The sequence below is a fragment of the Nerophis lumbriciformis genome, unplaced genomic scaffold (genome assembly GCF_033978685.3).
Source record: "Nerophis lumbriciformis unplaced genomic scaffold, RoL_Nlum_v2.1 HiC_scaffold_276, whole genome shotgun sequence".
Classification (NCBI taxonomy): Eukaryota; Metazoa; Chordata; class Actinopteri; order Syngnathiformes; family Syngnathidae; genus Nerophis; species Nerophis lumbriciformis.
In genome coordinates this window covers 14271-21165 of record NW_027316713.1, presented here as the reverse complement: position 1 = coordinate 21165, position 6895 = coordinate 14271, and the positions used below count along the sequence as shown (strand labels likewise).

Below are 6895 nucleotides of genomic sequence, written 5' to 3'. Positions count from 1 at the left end.
TGGTATTTTTATGCCTAACGATGTTGTACTTGTGTTGGGCGAATCTCCTAGCTAAGGTATTGCCCGTCTCGCCCACGTACATATCGCCACATCGTTGGCACCGAATCACGTACACACAGTTTCGGGTGTGTCGGCCGCCACGGCACAACGGCTGGAAAACCTTGCGGTTGTGGGGGTTCACCAACCATGGTGAGTGGCGGACAAGGGTGTCCCTCCTAGTGGAGGGCGGGTCTCTCAATGAGCTGACCCTGGCCCTGACCAACAGATCATTCAAGTTGGGGTTCTTGCGGTAGGCCGGCACCACGTAGCGCCCCGGCAGCCTCCCGCTACTCTCCACAAAGGTCCGGAAGTGGTCTTTGACCTTCCTGGCGACCCACACGGCCGAGGGAGAGTAGGTGGTGATGAGAGGGATCATGTCGGTCCCAGGGGGAGGCCCCTTCGGGTCCAAGAAGACCCTCAACTGCCGTCGGAGGAAGGACCTGGAATAGCCCCTCCCCCTCAGGGCAGAAAAGAGGGTCCCCGAGGCCGTCAGGAAGTCCTCCCTTCTGGTGCAGACACGATGAAACCTCAACAATTGGGATTTCACCAACCCCGCGAAGGTATGCTTGGGGTGGAAGCTGCTTTTGAAGAGGAGCGCGTGGGTGTCGGTCTCCTTGAAGAACACCCTTATGTCCAAGTGTTGCGTGTCGGCAAAGTCGGGACCCTTGAATGTCGTGGTGTCCAAAAAGTCGACCGATGTGTTGCTCGTGGTCGACTTGATGGTGATATTTTTATTGTGAGTGTTCAGCGTGTTTAAGAACACGCTGAACTCCTCACTGGAATGGGTCCAGACACCCCAGATGTCATCCAGGTACCGGAAGTAGTGGAGAGGACGTTTTGGGCAGGCGGCCAAGGCAGAGGTCTCCCACTCTGCCATGAAAATGTTGGCATACGCCGGTGCAAATTTCTTGCCCATGGCAGTGCCCTTAATTTGGAGGTAGAAACGACCGTCAAACTCAAAGTCGTTTCTCCTCAAATTAATGTCGAGGAGCTGTAAGAGCTCCTTTTCGGGCCTGCTAACGTCGCGGTACCTGTAGAAGACATTTTTGACAGCCTGCATCCCCTCATTTATATCAATGTTTGTATACAGGCTGTCAATGTCGATGGTAAACAAAATGGCATCTGGGGGAATGCAAACATTCTTGATTTTATCAATAAAATCATAGGTATCCCTGAGGTAGCTGTCGTGCAGAACGGAAAGCGGCGTCAGATAATGATCGATGAACGCCGCCGTTCTGTACGTCTCGCTGCCGCAGTCAGACACAATGGGCCGCCCCGGAGGAATCTCGTGGGGCTTGCTCCACTTGTCTGGCTCCTTGTGAATTTTAGGGAGCATGTAGAACCTGCGGGGGCGAGGATCCGGCTCCCCCATGAGATACCTATGTTGTTTGAAATTGATAAATTTTTTAAGTAGAAGATTATCCAGAATCTTTTCTACCATGGGAATAGTTTGCGGATAAATAGGTTCCGGCAGTGGTTTATAATACGTCATGTCACTCAACTGCCGAGAACCCTCCCATATGTATTGCGATCTGTCAAAAATGACAACAGCACTCCCCTTGTCGGCTGGTTTGATCACAATGTGTTTGTTTGTTTTTAGACTATGAAGGGCCTCGACTTCTCCGCGTGTCAAATTGGGAGCGACCGCAGGTGCGCAACCCGAACCGAACATGGAGAGCCCGTCGGACCGGACCATAGCCTGGAATTCCGGAGGCATAAGTCCAGGTGAGGGCTCCCAGCCGGAACGGGCTGTGAACGGTGTGGGTCCGAGAGAATCTTGTTTCTCATAGTATACCTCAAGTTTGACACGTCTGTGGTAGCGCTGGAGGTCAAATTGAAGTTGATGATGCCAGTCGCTACTGAGATTAGTGGAGGGAATGAAGTTGAGGCCCTTATTGAGGAGGGAGATTTGTAAGGGGGTTGGCGTGAAATTATGGGCCAAATTTATCACGTTCTTACTACCCCCCCGAGCGATCGGGATTATGGGGATGCCAAGTTTAAAAAGTCAAGCCAGTGCTTGAGCATCAACTTGGCCGTGTCCCGCGTCCAGTGGACCAGGTCGGGTTGGGTCTCAAAGTCCCGGCTGTCGAGGGCCGGGATGTGAGCATAATTGTTCCTGATGAAACCATTCAGCAGCCCGAGATTATTTTTCTGCTCAACGGGCAAAGAAGCCGAATAATTAATCAGGGGGATTAGCACTCGGGCCCGTGGGAAGGTGGCCGCGCCCATCCTGAGTGCCCCTTGGAGCTGCTTAATAGCGGTCTCCTTAACTTTCTGCTCACGATGGTTGATCCCAAATGCTAGAACCAACACTTTAACCGGTGCAGCAATTACGGTCTTGCGTAGGATGGCCTCCGCGTGTCTAAAACTGGCGCCCGGGTAACTGTCGATCTGGAGGTCGTCGACGTAAAAAGGTGGTAGGTGGGACAGATTGGAGTCGCCGATCACCAAGAATTTCTTGTTGGCCGACAACTTCCAATCCATCATCCTCCTACTCGAGACCATGTGTCTAGTGGGTCTACGGGGGGAGGCACTAGTCGTATCCTCTACCAACTCGACACATTCTGGAATAGACAGGTGTTGTGGAGTATCTGGGACAGAAGGCCTCTTGTGTGGCTTCCTTTTTAGTGCCCCAGGGAACAAATGTGCCCAATCGGGGGACTCCTGAGGAAGCATCTCCTGAGGGGGCGTCTCCTGAGGAGGCGTCCGCTGCAAGGGTGAGTCCTCATAGTCCACCATAGGAGCCCCGGAAAGTGTGGGCCCCCGTGGTGAAAATTCACCCTGTGGTGCCGTCTCCTCTGCCGTCTCAGGCTGGAGAGGGGACCAGTCGGGGGTCGCGGAAGAGTAACGAGGGGACATCACCGAAGAAAGCCCCCGCTCCTGTTCTTCATCCCGAAGGTCGATCAGGAGAGGCGAGGAGGCCGTGGGCCCCCCTGGTGAGTCATCGTCGTCCTCTGTATGGGTGGGGGTGTCCTGGGTTTGATCCGCCCCGGAGCTTGTGGACCCACGTGGTGAGTCATCGTCGTCCTCGGTCTGAGTGGGGGTCTCCTGTGTGTCTTGTCTTGCAGGTGATCCCAGAGGAAGCCTCCTGCGACATGCAGGAATAAGCTGGGTGGGCGGAGCCTCGCCGAGGGTGTCCTGGGCAGGCCCGCTGTCCGTGTCCCGGCGCTGTGCCACCCTCTGCTCCTTGGGCGGTTCCGGTTGACGAGGAAGGAAGATCGGGGCAACCCGTGCTGGAGGGATTGCTTCCCGATCCACCTCAGGAGACCAATCTGGAGCCACGGCGTCGGTGCTGGTAGCCACCGAAACCCGGGCGACGACCCGAGCCGGAGGGCTGCTAACCCGTACCACCCCAGGGGCTCCGTCTGGGCCCGTAGGGTCAGTATGGGTGCCCACCGATACCCGGGCGGCGGTCTGGACCGGCAAGGGCTGGGCCGGGCGTACCACCTCAGCGTTGACAGGGGGGTCGGCGAAGGCCGCGACGATCAGAGCCTCGGCCTTCCCGAGGGTGTCCCCCATCAGTCTGCGTCCCAGATGTTTCTTGGCCCATGTAGAGGCCAGCTGAAAAGCGGGTCTCCAGACCTCATGAATAAAACTGGTTATCTTGTCCAATTCCACTTGTAGAGTGTTTTTATAATGGTCTCTTAAAACCTCAACAGTCATTGCTGCCCAAGTCTTGGCATTGCACCTGATAAGCGCCTCAACGTCAGGGTTAGAGACCGCTGGTTTGATCATGGTGGCAAGCGTCTCTTCCATTTTTATTATGGACTGGGGGTGAGTGTCTTTTGTAACATTATTCAAATGATGTGTTATTTTGATAATATTATAAAAACACTGTGCTTTTAAATTCCCCTCCATGGACGTTGTGGAGTTGTCAGGGGGTGCAGTCCTCCGAGAAGCGTCCTGACGCTTCTTGCGTGTCTTCTTGGGACGGGGAGGATTGCGGGGACGTCTTTGAGGCCAATATTCAGGTAAAAAATAGTCCTGAGAATAATGTCTGGGAGGCCTAGAGTCCATGTCTCTACTAGTATTACGGGAGCGCCCATTCCTCCTGGAAGCATCCCGGCGTTTCCTCCGTGTCCCCCTGGGGGGAGGAGGATAGCGGGGACGTCTTTGAGGTGAATATTGTGGCCTAAAGTACTCCTGAGAGTGCTGTCTTGAAGGCACAAAATTCCTATTTTGGCGTGTGTTTCTCCTATAATTCCACTGAGGGGCGCTGCGGGTTAGGGTTAGGGTTAGGGTTAGGGTTAGGGTTAGGGTTAGGGTTAGAGGGTTAGGGGTTAGGGTTAGGGTTAGGGTTAGGGTTAGGGTTAGGGTTAGGGTTAGGGGTTAGGGGTTAGGGTTAGGGTTAGGTTTAGGTGGAGGGTTAGGATTAGGGTTAGGTTTAGGGTTAGGGTTAGGGTGAGGGTTAGGGTTAGGATTAGGGGAAGGGGAAGTGGCACTGTCCATCAATGGCCCGCCAGGATGGCGCCCCAACCTCAATTAAGGTCCCCGGGGGGACCCCAATCGGAGACAACAGGTACACAACAACAATCCCGCTAGAGACACTCGATGAATACAGTGTCCTGCACCTGACCCCCCAGATGACCTCTCTGGAGGGCTGGATGTTGTTGGATGCCAGCGAAGTAGTTTGGTGTGGTCGTGTTCTGTCTGTTGACGTTATAACACGGTTGTTACAGGATGGCGAGTTGCGCCGATTCTCCGGGTGTCATCCTCCGCACCCGGCACACCGGAAGCAGCACGAAGGGGGTCAGGCGGTCCACGGGTCTCCTACACCGCAGGTTTGCCACGCTGACAGTTGGCCCGGTTTGCGGGTCCGCTGCATCTTGTCCCCGAGCTGTCTTCCTTTTCCGGCTTTATGCTGTGGGTGGCTCTCTTTTTTCAGGCACTTCCTCACGCTGCCTTTTCGGGCTTTTTGGCATCGGGGTGGCAGGAGTGACGGTCGCAGGTTCGCCGTGCTGCCAGCTGGCGCGGGTTGCAGTATTATCGGCCGCAGACACGCCCCCGTCCCTCTGCGCTCCGGATGCGCAGCAGGCGTCAGGAGGACGCTCCTCCGGGGTCAAAGGTCATGCAGCTCCAGCAGGAGTACCCCATCTTTTTTACTGCTCCAGCAGGATGATTGACCTCTTTTTCACTGCGAGCTGAAGGCCTGCTGGGACGCTTCCAATTCCCTAGCAGGGTTGTTGACCTCATTGTTCATTAAAAAATTGTTGTCATAATCGTCGCTGGCATTCTTAATATTGTGGCAAAAATGGGGAGCAAAACCTCTGTGATATTAATGTTGCTTATTAGATTGCAACATTGCTGCTGGGCAAGCCTGGTGACCTTAAGGGTCTTCCAAGGCCTGTAGGAGGCCTCCATTTTGGGTTAGGGTTAGGGTTAGGGTTAGGGTTAGGGTTAGGGTTAGGGTTAGGGGTTAGGGTTAGGGTTAGGGTTAGGGTTAGGTGTTGGGGGTTAGGGTTAGGAATTAGGGTTAGGGTTAGGGAAAGGGGTAGGGCTAGGCACTGTCCGTCAACAATCCGCCCAGTGACCCCCCACCAGACGCACACCCCCCAGGGACCCCGAAAGAACACCGTCAGACGCGGTGTCAGACACATTGACCTAATCAAGTATGTTTCATGCGACGCATTTCGGTCTTCTGGACCTCTTCAGGCATGACTTGAATCACGCAGGATGTTCACCATCTTTTTACTGCGAACCTTTTGTCTACCGGGACACTTCTAATTCCACTAGTAGATGGGGCACTACTAATCCCCTAAGGCTAAAATATCTCGGCTTTTGTCATTCTTCTCAACAGCGTGATGTCCCCTCATCAACAACTGGAGCTCAAATGAGCCGGCAAGGCAGGAGGAGGATTTATGTGATTGAGTTCTGCAGGGGGCGGGGCTATCGCTCACAGCTGCAGTCATTTAGTAACTCCACAATCACCAAGGTAAGTATCTGGTGTTCACAAAGCACGCCAAAGAATAAAAGGGTTAGGGTTAGGGTTAGGGTTAGGGTTAGGGGTTAGGGTTAGGGTTAGGGTTAGGGTTAGGGTTAGGGTTAGGGTTAGGGTTAGGGTTAGGGTTAGGGTTAGGTTTGGGGGTAGGTTTTAGGTAAGGAGAAGGGAATGGTTAGGGTTAGGGAAGAGGGGGGGTGGGGGGTATGGGAAAAATAAAGAAGGGAAAAACGGGAATGTGCACTGTCCGTCACAATCCAACGGGCTCACACTCACACCTCATTTAGGCCCCCTGGATGTCTGGTGGGTTAGGGTTAGGGTTAGGGTTAGGGTTAGGGTTAGGGTTAGGGTTAGGGTTAGGGTTAGGGTTAGGGTTAGGTTTGGGGGTAGGTTTTAGGTAAGGAGAAGGGAATGGTTAGGGTTAGGGAAGAGGGGGGGTGGGGGGTATGGGAAAAATAAAGAAGGGAAAAACGGGAATGTGCACTGTCCGTCACAATCCAACGGGCTCACACTCACACCTCATTTAGGCCCCCTGGATGTCTGGTGCCCAATTTGGAGATCCAAAGGAGCTCCGCCCGGTGGCGTTGGGCGGGTTAGGGTTAGGGTTAGGGTTAGGGTTAGGGTTAGGGTTAGGGTTAGGGTTAGGGTTAGGGTTAGGGGTTAGGGTTAGGGTTAGGGTTAGGGTTAGGGTTAGAGGGTTAGGGTTAGGGTTAGGGTTAGGGTTAGGGTTAGGGTTAGGGTTAGGGTTAGGGTTAGGGTTAGGGTTAGGGTTAGGGTTAGGGTTAGGGTTAGGGTTAGGGTTAGGGTTAGGGTTAGGGTTAGGGTTAGGGTTAGGGTTAGGGTTAGGGTTAGGGTTAGGGTTAGGGTTAGGGTTAGGGTTAGAGGGTTAGGGTTAGGGTTAGGGTTAGGGTTAGGGTT

General features: G+C 53.9%; 1 long non-coding RNA gene across 1 annotated transcript; it reads left to right on the top strand.

The window, feature by feature from the left end:
* The first annotated feature begins 4554 nt into the window (after nt 1-4554).
* Nucleotides 4555-5258, top strand: LOC140678293 (uncharacterized). The gene is made up of 2 exons (XR_012050072.1): nt 4555-4820; nt 4925-5258. It is a non-coding gene; the product is annotated as an uncharacterized lncRNA (long non-coding RNA).
* Nucleotides 5259-6895: the final 1637 nt, after the last annotated feature.